Below are 12,436 nucleotides of genomic sequence, written 5' to 3'. Positions count from 1 at the left end.
TTCTCATAATCCAAATCAAAATTTAGAATATCCTACTTACCCTTCATATCAACTCAAGTTTCAATTTCTAAGCGACAGCTTCTCTTAATTCCATCTTTTAGAGCATAATTTCAAACTGATTCCTATTGCTTTAGAATTCTTGTTTCAGCATGTAATTAATCTCTCAGTTGGATTATTATCTGATTGTTTATATCCCTACCTAAACTAGAGGATCTCTGAGAGTATCTAATATGTCCAGGTTTGCTGATTATTAAAACCTAAGGATGTGGCCAATGCCTGGCAAATATGTGCTCAATTAACATTTTTGTCATAAATAAATCGATGGACACATTGGAAAGGATAATTTTTAAAATTTGGCTACCAAATCTCTTAGGGTTATCTGAAGATTCAACTATAAATCAGTGTTTGAAGTTAAAATGTTAATATTTTTATTTATTTTTTGTGTTTTTTAAAGATATATATTTTTATTGATTTCAGAGAGGAAGGGGGAAAGAATAGAGAGATGAAACATCAATGGTGAGAGTGAATCATTGATTGCTGCCTCCTGCACACTCCACACTGGGGATTGAGCCCGCAACCCTGGCTTGTGCCCTGACTGAGAATTGAACCATGAACTCCGAGTTTATAGGTTGACGCTCCACCACTGAGCCAACCAGCCAGGCGATATTTTTATTTAAATAAATTTGATTATTTGAGGAGTTCTAACTTGCACCATCCGTTCACACTGTATCCAAATGCTTCTTTTCCTGGTTATCTTACTAGTCAATTTACATTATCATTCCCTTCAGGTATAAGATGCAGAGACCCTTCCAAGTGAACTCAAGTATTGAGAATTGATTGTAAGAATAACCTGGAAGCAGAGAAAGTAGAACTTTCAGGACTTTCCTCCAAACCAGATTGCAAGAGGACTAGGCCTAATGGGGACCGGAAGCAAAGAGCTATTTGAGGTGAGTTCACCTTGTTTGCCTTTCAGTGGCAAAGGGCAATGGGACTTCATTCTCATAGTCATCCATTAATGTAAGGCAGGTGCCAGCTGAGACCTGACACTTTGGATCTAACTGGTTCTTCTCTAGATGCCAAATGATTGCTGAGACAATCTAATCGAACCAGGTAGCGAACATTTAGCCTGCTTAGACAGATTTTTGCCTGGGCCATCACCCAGCCTGTGGACTGTTTTCCCAAAAGGTCTACATAAATAACAAGGAATGAGGTGCAGAATATGGGCATAACATTGACTTCCTGTGACCTTGAAACAACCTGGAATTAATTCTCTCAGCAGTGCATGGCAGCAAATGCTTCCAGACCCCACTCAGATCTCTTTGAAGATTTGTTTGGAGGCCATACACTAACCCCCCCCAGATGCTTTTGGCATTGGCTGCTGAGGTACACCCATCTTCAGAGAATTGACATTACCTGTTAGAAGTGACTGCCTGCAGCCCACTAAAGGAGTTGGTATAACAGCACAGCCCCCTCAATTCTGAATGCAAAAAAACCCTAGAGTCTCAAGAGAAGAAAAAGAAAAGCCAGAGACTGAGAAAAAATACTAGTATTTTCAAATGACACATCTGATAAAGGACTATCATTAAAAATATGCAAATAACTCTTAAAAGTCAATAATAAGAAAGTAAACAACCTGATTTTAAAAATGGGCAAAAGACCTGAACATTCACTTCACCAAAGAAAATATACAAATGTCAAATAAGCATAAGAAAAGATGTTCAGACCTAGCCAGTTTGGCTCATGGATAGAGCATCAGAGCACGGACTGAAGGGTCCCAGGATTGATTCTAGTCAAGGCCACATACGTTTGTTGCAGGCGCCATCCTGGTCCTGGTTGGGACGCATGCAGGAGGCAACCAATCGACATGTCTTTCTCACATTGATGTTTCTCTCTCTCTCTGTCTCTCCCTCTCCCTTCTACTCTCTTTAAAAAGCATTGGTAAAAAAATATTCTTGGGTGTGGATTGACAAGAAAGAAAGAAAGAAAGAAAGAAAGAAAGAAAGAAAGAAAGAAAGAAAGAAAGAAAGAAAGAAAGAAAGAAGGAAGGAAGGAAGGAAGGAAGGAAGGAAGGAAGGAAGGAAGGAAGGAAGGAAGGAAGAAGGGAGGGAGGGAAGGAGGGAGGGAGGGAGGAAAAGAGAGAGGGAGGGAGGGAGGGAAGAAAGGGAGGGAGGAAGGAAGAAAGGAAGAAAGGAAGGAAGGAAGGAAGGAAGGAAGGAAGGAAGGAAGGAAGGAAGGAAGGAAGGAAGGAAATATGTTCAGCATCATATGTCATTAGAGAATTGCAAATTAAAACAACAGTGAAATTACACAACTGTTAGAATGGCAAAAATCTAAATACTGATACACCAAATACTGGTGAGGATGTAGAGCAACAAAAATTCTCATTCATTGCTAGTGAGAATGGAAAATGACATAGCCACTTTGCAAGACAGTTAGGCAGTTTCTTATGAATCTAAACATGCTCTTACCATACGATCCAGCAATCACACTCCTTAGTATTTACCCAAATTAGTTAAAAACTTATGTTTACACAAAAACCTGCATATGGATGTTTATAGCATCTTTATTCATAATTTCTAAAACCTGAAAGCAACCAAGATGTCCTTCAGTAGGTGAATGGATAAATAAACTGTACATCCAGGCAATGGAATATTATTTAGCTCTAAAAGAAAAGAGCCATCAAGCCAAGAAAATATATGGAGGAAACATAAAGGCATATTACTAAGTGAAAGAAGTCCATCTGAAAGGCTAAATAATGAATGATTCCAACTTCATGGCATTCTGGAAAAGGCAAAACTATGGAGATAGTAAAAATGTTAGTGGTTGCCAAGGGTTGGGGGGAGGGAGATAAATAGGCATAGCATAGATGATTTCTAAGGGAGTGAAACTATTCTGCATGATAGTACAATGGTGGATACCTGTCACTATACATTTCTCAAAACCCATAGAATGTGCAACACCAAGAGTGAACCTTAACATAAACTATGGACAAATTATGAATAAAGATGCTATTCGGGTTATAATAAGTGTCAATGTAGGTGCATAGATTTTAACAAAAATACCACTGTGATACAGGATGTCAATAGTAGAAAAGGTTGTATGTGTTTGGGGTTAGGGGTTATATGGGAACTCTCTGTTCCTGGGCAAGGGCATGTATCTGGGTTGCAGGCTCGATCCCTAGCCCCAGTCAGGGCACATGCAGAAGGCAACCAATCGATGTATCTCTTTCACATTGATGTTTCTATCTATCTCTCTCTCTCTCCCCCCCACCCCCCCCCCCCCACTTCCCTTCTCTAAAAATCAATGAGGGGGAAAATCTTAGGATGAGGACTAACAAATATATATATATATTTAAAAGCCTAAGCAATTGTCTGACAAGCCGACCGGCCGGTAGCTATGACGTGCACTGACCACTAGGGGGCAGACGCTCAATGCAGGAGTGGAAACCACCGGCATGGAAACATGGACCAGACTGATGAAGCTCAGAGGAAAGTGGGGAGGGGGGAAGGCAGAAAGAGGTTAACCAAAGATCTTATATGCATACTAGAGGCCTTGTGCACAGATTCCTGCACCAGTAGGGTCCCTCGGCCTAGCCTGTGGGGATTTGGCTGAAACTGGCTCTCTGATGTCCCCTGAGGGGTCCCAGATTATGAGAGGGCACAGGCCAGGCTCAGGGACCCCACTGGTGCACAAATCCGAGCACAGGCCTCTAATATATATATATATATTTGAACTCTGTATTTGCTGTTCAATTTTGCTGTGATCCTGAAACTCTCCTAAAACACAAAGCCTATTAATTAAAAAACCAAAAGCTCTGGTGTCATTTGTTCCGCATGGGATTTCTGAAGTTGACCACATAAACCCACATATTTTGCTTATCATATTCTCCTGCCTTACCTACTTCTCTCTCTCCTTTCTCCTGAGATCATTTTCTCAATATATCACTTAGGCCAGTGGTCGGCAAACTCATTAGTCAACAGAGCCAAATATCAACAGTACAACGATTGAAATTTCTTTTGAGAGCCAAATTTTTTGAACTTAAACTTCTTCTAATGCCACTTCTTCAAAATAGACTCGCCCAGGCCGTGGTATTTTGTGGAAGAGCCACACTTAAGAGGCCAAAGAGCCACATGTGGCTCTCGAGCCACAGTTTGCTGACCATGGACTTAGGCAATAATTCCCATCACAGGCTTTGCTTCTATAGAACCAACCAAATCAGAGCTGTAGGTGTGGCATACATTATTGTTGACCTGTTCAGAACTTTTCTTCTACTTGAAAGAGTGGGTGGGACGTGGTAGACTAGTTTTTTATTTATTATTATTTTTATTATTTTAAATTTAGAAGAGAAAGAGTTCACAGAAGTCTGGAATATAGGTGCTGCTAGAAAATAAATAGGTGTGGAAAGAGTTGAAATGAAACCTCAACAACATTACCATCACTATACCTACGAAGATGGACATATGCCAAGAACAAATTGCACCTACTTTAAGAAGTTGTCTGGATGCCAGCTCCTAATTCTCTGTGAAGGAAACAAAATGTTCTCAATTCCTTTCACTCACTATATTTGTTTCCTGTGGCTGCTGTAACAAATTACCACAAACTGGATGGCTTGTACCAACAGAGATTTATTTTCTCATAGTTCTGGAGGCTTGACCTCAAAAATCAAAGTGTTGACAAAGCCACACTCCCTCTAGGCACCCCACTGGAGAATCCTTCCTTGTGTCTTCCAGCTTCTTGTGGCTGCTGGCAATCCTTAGCTTCCTTGGCTTGTGGCCACATCGCTCTAATTCCTGCCTCTGTCTTCAAGTGGCCTTCTCCTCAGTGTCTGTAAATCCACCTGACACTAGATTTAGGGTTCACCCACATAATCTAGGATGATCTCCAGATCCTTAACATAATTACATCTGCAAAGACCCCTGCTATAAATAAGGAAACCTTCACAAGTTCAGAGAATAGGAGGTAGCCACATCTTTTTGGTGGCTGCCATTCAGTCTACTATGATCATCAAATTCTTTTTTTTCCCCTAAAGTTATATAATAATATTTCTTAAGCTTATATGTAAATTTGTATTCTGCCTAGTTGTTTTGACTAAACAGCTTATTCATTACCCTAATAAATAAACATAAGAATGAAAGTGTTAACTATTAATACATATTTTCTTGTGTCCCAGAAATATCCTGTAAGCTGTTATTCTTCCTATTTTGCAGCTGAGGAAACTGAGTCTAAGATGAGCTTTAATTTTTCATACTTAGTATTTTAAACTTGGTAACTCCACTGTGCTTCTGTCCCCTGTGAGAGCTAGAATTAAAAGGCTTCTCAGCAGAATTCACTTTGATCCCTGGGTTGCTGTTCTGAGTATGAGGCCAATAGTAATATTCTTAGGATCATAGTAGACTAAGAAGAGTTCAGGCTGGCATGGATGGGCCCTCATTTGTACTATAGAGTGATGTGGAAGAAAGAGCAAGTGTTCTGTGTTTTGCAGGGGTACTGTGTTTTGCAGGGGTAGCTAGAGTCTTTTCCTGTGTACCTTTACTAGCTTCTGGAATTTGGGCAAGTCACAAAATTTCTCTAAGGCTGATTCCTAACCTATTAAATTAGGATGTAACCACTTCACCCATGTGGCTGTTTAAGAGTAACTGAGTTAAAAGCAAAATCACCTTCACTAGATCCAGTACACATTTATACCCATATCCTTCTGATGCATTTGCACACCACAAGCAAAAGAATAAAAAAAGAAGGCATCCAGAAAAACTTCCCATCTCCCCATTTTATAATCCTTGACAAAGACACCCCCCACCCACTCCCCCATGCTGGCTCCCTTCCTCTACAAGTTTGGAAGACAAATCTTGAGAATATAAATCTCCTCAATCGATGCTTCCCCTACTTTGATATGTCCTTTTCTTCAATTACTCATAAAACATCCATTTCTAAAGGATAACAGGTTTACAAACAGAGCAGACTATTTTCTTTTCTTACCTTTACAACCCCTACGTCACCATCACCACCAAATGTTCAAAATTTACTGTATGAACCTCCTAGACAAAAGAGATAATAAAGTCACTATTTTGCAGAAAAAGGAAGTCATTCAGCAAATCAGGGCCACCATTAGAAGGCTTCAATGGCCTCTTCAACCTCACTTCTCCAAGTGTGGAGCCTAGACCAGTGGTCGGCAAACTGTGCCTCGCAAGCCACATGCGGCTCTTTGGCCCCTTGAGTGTGGCTCTTCCACAAAATACCATGGCCTGGGCAAGTCTATTTTGAAGAAGTGGCGTTAGAAGAAGTTTAAGTTTAAAAAATTTGGCTCTCAAAAGAAATTTCAATCGTACTGATGATATTTGGCTCTGTTGACTAATGAGTTTGCCGACCACTGGCACCATTAGCACCAGTAGCATCACCTGGAAACTTGAGAGCCATACATTTCTTCAGGGAACCCCATAGTCAGAACCTCCGCAGTGGTCCCAGGAGTGTGTGCTTAGCGAGCCCTCCAGGTGATTCTGATGCCCGCTGAAGTTTTAGACACTCCTTGCCACAGCCGTGGTTCCCAAATGTGAGCATGCATCAGAGTCACCTGGAGGCTGTTACAACGGATCGTTAGGCTCCTCTCCCAGAGTTTGTGAAGTTTGTGATTCATGGGCTTGGGGCTGGGCCAGAGGATTTGCATTTCTCATCAACTTCCAGATGATGCCGGTGCTGCTGGTCCAGGGACCACAATTTGAGAACTGCTGTAGTACTGCATGTCCAGAGGTAAATTCATCAGTTTGTTTTTCATTTCTCGATATAAAAACTTGAATAAGGAGCCTTGTCAGAAGGAAAAGAAAACAATCCATGGTCTGGAAGATTGCTTTTATGTCTGGCTTTCCCATTACATGTAGGGTTCTTGTATGCTACTTAGATATTTGTTAAGAGCCAATTCCTCCATTGTCTATGGGCAGGACATCACTAAGTCTCTTCACGTCTCCATCAAAATCTCTCAGACCCATTCTTGCCTCCTGAGCCTGGTTATTGCTCCAAGGTGGTCCATTCTGCCTCCAAATCTATTCTGTTTCCCTTTGTGTTCTTCACATTATCACGAGGCACACCTTCCAACACACTGGTATCAAAGTATGAAGTTTGTAAAGTTTTCAAGGGCTCTGTAGTTCCTACAATATCTAATCTAAACTTTTTCTGAGTTTAGACCCCATCATCTAATTTCTCTTTACAACTACTCGTCTCACTCATTCACTCACTCTGTTTTGCTCACATTGGTCCCTTTACTGTGCCACACACACAGGAATTCATTTTTCTTCCTTGTCACTGTCTTTATTTGGAATGCTCTTATTTCCTCATCTAAAACCCACACATCCTTCCAGGCTCAGATGAAGTGCCATTTCCAACCCCGGTTTGCACACCAGCCATCACTTCTCCCTGTCTACAGCACATATTACCAGTCAGTTGTGTACCTCAAACTGAAATAACCTATACCACCTCTGGATCCTACTTAACACAACACTTCAGGCCACTGCTGCCAATCAAAGTGTGCACAGAAGATGACATCTGTATCCTATCCCTTTGTGGCGGTTGTTAAACTGCCGATAGTCTACCATCAGGTATCTATTAATTGTACTCCTTCAGAATCTCACCTAGTCTTCAATATAAGGTAAGACCTGAGGAATACAAATTTGTTTTCTAATTAAACAGAAGGTATTGTAACAGATACCAGTAACTCTTACACTTGATCTGGCTGACTTTACTCTATGGAGAGCCAAGTTCCCCTGAATTCCTCATCTACCACCTCAAAGGATAATACTAGAAATATTTGAATTCATTCCTTAGATTTCCACAGAATAAAATGGGAATTATCCTCATCTTTTCAGTAGTGAAGGAAGCAGACAGATATGAAGTGTCTATGGTCTCAAAAGGAAACTAGCACCAAATAAGTCAATGAACCAAACATTGTGTCTCACGTAAGAGCAATGGTATAAGATAATGACAATGTTTGACAGTGGCACCATGTAAATGCCGAGCCTTATCTTGGTTTGAATTCACATATACAGGAGCTAATTTTTCAAAAATCTGAAATAAACTCTTGAATTCAATTCTGTTGTTACCTGTTCATATCTTGAAATACAAAGTACTAAGAGAGATGTGGGAGAGGCACAGAGGCTGCAATTAAATCTGCTTCTTGAATTCTTTATTGTCTCTCTTTTCATGAGCTCTAATTTAAACATCTTATTTATAGTATAATGTTCTTAAGAGTTTGCTGGGTGTATTTAAATGGGATCATTCATTGGGATGGTTCTAGCAGAAGTTGAGTCCTATCTCATTTTGTTAAGTGACAGTTGCTCTCGACTTCTAAAAAACAATGTAATTTCCTTTTTCAGTCTAATTTTTATGTTCATTGTTACTGCTCTGTACTTTTTTTACCTCGGGCTGTGGGAGTTTAATAATGTTTTTCATTTTAATATTATTACTAATATTTGTAATCTTCATATCATGAAATTGGTATCTTCCTATACAACTTCCCATACCTCTTGACATTAAAAAAATAAGTAAAGTTTAAAGTAGAGAATAAGCTAAAAATAGTGTGAATTAGAAACTGAAAAAAGTGAAAACTATATGCTATGTTTTAAATATATATTTATTAAATGAGCTTAGAAAATAAATGGAAGTGATTTTCCAACTGCACATAAAGTTGCTTTCCCCAACTACTCTTGTTATCAGCTAATAAATGACTTGAGTAATAAGTACAATTCTATTATGTATGGTTTACTGGAATAATATGATGCCAGTATATAGGGCCCCATGCAAGTTTAGATTAATTATACACCAGTCTCTCTTGTTCTCCCCAAATTACCTGTTTTAGCTTGAGTTCTCCAGAAGCAGACCTCGAGACCTGTGTAAGCTCTTTATGAGGGACATGGTCCAGCAGAAACTGGTAAGAGATGGGAGAAAGGACAGGGAAGGGGAAAGGACCACGAAAGGGTGATTTCAGGTCTCAACCTCTGCCTGATCTGTGAGGGATCTCCAAGTGTTTATCCCTCCTTGAGACAAGAGGGCCGGGCTTCCGCACTTACTAGTCATTGGCTACTGGTAACTCCTGGGGAACATAACTTCCCAGGGCCTTCTGCCTCTCAGTATGTTTAGGCAAATCATCTCCAATTGCTAAGAGTGGGTCTATAAGGAAGACTATAATTGCCAGGTGTTTCCATTGATCATCTCGTTCATCAGGTCAGCTATGAGGATGCATCATTGCTTCATCTAAGGATGCTTTTTTTTTTTTTTTTTTTTTTTGTGTTTGTGTGTGGAGAATAGCCTCTAGCCATACTCTTTCCAGCCCATCAGAACTTCTCCACAAAGAGTATTTTGCCAGGTCATAGACCTCCACAATTCCTATTTGCCCATACTTCCAAATGCAGGGACACCATCTTTTCTTCATCAGGTTTCACCTCTCTTCAACCAAGCTACTGCTACATAACAGAGCATAAACAAAATTTCAATGTCTTAAAGCAAGAACCATTCATTTAGTATAGAAGTCTATGGGTTGGCAAGTTGGCCTGGAACCAGCTGGATGGTTCTTCTGGTCTTGCTGGAAGTTCCCTCATGTGCCTGAAGTCAGCTGCAGGTCAGGTAGGAGGCTTTCCTGATCTTGAATGAACTCTATCTTATCTCTCATCTGTGACAAGTGGAATCATTCATGTCTCCTCGGTGTAGAATGTGTTCTCTCATCCTTCAACAAGTTATCCCAAGCTTATTTATGACAGTTACATGAACACCTACAGAACAAATAGCATTGTGTAACATCTCCTGAGGTCTAGGCTCAGCACTAGCTCGCTATCACTTCTGCACAGGTTTTGTTAATCAAAGCAGTTCACACAGCCAGGCCAGGTTCAAGAGGTAGAAATTAGATGCAGAGTCATATTGCAGAGGGCATAGATACAAATGTAAACAATTGTGCTTATGCTTTGCAACATACCACTGCCCTTCTACTCACAGAAACATTAACTTAATTCCAAGATGAGCCTAATCTTCCCAACAGTTTCAGGTAGAAGTTGCCTCCTGACAGACACCCAAAGATGCTATCTCTCACTCCAGTACAAAGTCTTGTCTGCTATTGGGCAGGGAATTAGTCAAAATTCTACAGACAGACAGAATCAGTAAGATATATAGAGACATATAGAAAGAGACTCATTGTGAGGGATTCACTCTTCCAGAAACACCCTCACTGACAGAGAAATAACATTTACCAGTTATTTATTTACTAGTATTCTTTTGATAATCAGAAAATTTGTTTAAATGAAGGAAAAGTTATCTGCTGAATAGCATAATAAATCACTACAAACACAAGAAGTTAACAAGATAATAACAAAAGCTAACTCAATTGTTACACTCGCTATATGCCAGGCCACTGACCAATGGAACCCTCACATTTTCATGTGGTCCGAACTACTGTCATCTCCACTTTCCAGATGAGGAAGCAGTAACACAGGATTACATAGCTTTCCTAAGACCACAGGTCTGTTAATGGGGAAGAAGATTTGAAGATGAGCAATCAAGCTCCGGAGTCCAAGCACCTACATTTTGATGAAAAAATAGGAAATGAACATGAATAAGCAGATCAGAGCCTCGAGAAGTCATTCTATTTTATGACCTCTTTGTAGCTGCACTGTGAATAGATAATTTTGTCTATCTACACCCCAATTTCTTTTTTTTTAATATGGGTGTACTGGCATTAATAACTGGCCCCTTATGAGGAGCAAATAAAATAATTAATAGAAATATTTTTTGTAGACTGTCAAGTGATGCGTATATATGCTATTAGTAATACCATCCTCTTTCTCCTTGAAGACATGGGTAAGAAAACAGGAAGTGGTTACTTCCCCAAAACTGCAATCACACTGCTTTCTCCTATTCTGACAATAAAGTACTGACCTATTTTTTCATATCTCAGAATTACAATCAGTAGCTATAATTCTCACTGTGCTATCAGTGTGTTGCTCAGGATTTCACAACCAACACAGTAAATGCGGCACACACAACAGACATTGATAATCAAGCATAGATCTCATGCTGGCTTTGCTGAAGCTCAAATGCTGCCTCAGAATCCTTCTTGAGAAGTGATCTAAACAGACACTTGCTATTACCAGCCAAACATAATAAACAGTTGATGTAAAACCTATTTGCCATTCCTGCTGCAAGGCAGTCAAAAGACAGAAGTTAGAATTAAAAAGTAGAGGAACTCTTTCAAATATGAAGTTTATATTATAAGTAGGCCTACTTCTGTCCTGACACTAATTGCAGGTGAGGTAGCCTTTTGCATCTCCATTTCCTCCTGGTTCTAAAGAAAGAGTTGGATTCTGGTCTCTAGAAAAATGAGTTTTAATTTAGACCTATTCTTTTTCTAACTTCTAACATCTTCAAAATTAATTTCTACCTTTCCTCTTATGCACCTGAATTTCCACCCCTAATGCTTTCTCTCAATCCATATTTTGACAGTCTCAAACTTCATGTCTACTACAAAGCTGTCTTTTGGCTACTGCAGCTGACAGGGCCGGGCCTCACCTTCCACTGACTGACTTTAACATTAGTCGTCCACTCAGTTGGCATCATAAATTCTGGTGAACTAGACTGCAAGCTCCCTGGGGGGCAGGCCCAGGAATCACATGCCTTTCATTCTCAGTGCCTTCTACACAATTTTATCCGTGGTAAAATCGTAATGATAAATGCCCGACTTTACTTTAAGCACTATAATTTTCAAAGAACTTTCAAGTTGTTTTGTTCTAAATTGACTGCCTCAATTTCCCTGATAATGTTAACCTTAGAAATGTTGGTTAATGCTAATATTTAGGAAAGGAGTAAAACTGGACTTTCAAGTTGTACTTTAAAAACATCTATTTTTTTCCATAAAGACTATAGTCTATGTCAAGAGTATACATTGGGGAAAAAGAAAAGGTGAAAAAAAAGTCTCAAATAATAAACTAAGGATAATTTCTTAGGATTCAGCTTTAGCATGCATCATTCTGAGGCTGATTTTAAATACTTCTTTTAGTTATTTTATTTCATGTTATTGCATACATTTAAACATATTTTATTATTGATGTATAATTGAATTATAATATGATTGATATAAAGCACAAGATAATATCATTAGTTTATAATGTGAATATGTTTTGTAATTTGAATATAAATATTATATATTATAGTCAAATATTTTATAATTATATTTAATACTTTGTACAATTATTATTATTTGTACCTTATTTTTTCCCCTAAACATTTATGAGATAGATATTTAGAGTATAGTTAAAGTAAGATGTATATAATAAAAGCTTTATATAGTTTCAACTCCAAGCCCACTTCCCACCCATGTCCCTTTGTTTTTATTTTGATGTGAAACATTTTGCTTTGCTTTTCTCTTTCTAATGCTGGCTTCCCCTATAGTTATCCCTGTAGGTAGGGC

General features: G+C 39.1%; 1 long non-coding RNA gene across 2 annotated transcripts in view; it reads right to left on the bottom strand.

The window, feature by feature from the left end:
* The window catches only part of LOC129150905 (uncharacterized), a 50,947-nt gene extending 44,401 nt beyond the window's left edge, over nt 1–6,546 (bottom strand). For both annotated transcript variants that reach the window (XR_008557707.1, XR_008557706.1), the window contains exons 1-2: nt 6,396–6,546; nt 5,977–6,035 (exon numbers count right to left, since the gene is read on the bottom strand). This is a non-coding gene — a long non-coding RNA (uncharacterized LOC129150905). The remainder of the gene's footprint in view (nt 1–5,976; nt 6,036–6,395) is intronic.
* Between the last annotated feature and the right edge of the window lie 5,890 nt (nt 6,547–12,436).

The sequence above is a fragment of the Eptesicus fuscus genome, chromosome 12 (assembly GCF_027574615.1).
Source record: "Eptesicus fuscus isolate TK198812 chromosome 12, DD_ASM_mEF_20220401, whole genome shotgun sequence".
Lineage (NCBI taxonomy): Eukaryota > Metazoa > Chordata > Mammalia > Chiroptera > Vespertilionidae > Eptesicus > Eptesicus fuscus.
Note: the sequence above shows the minus strand (reverse complement) of the source record. Positions and strands in the feature narration are given on the sequence as shown.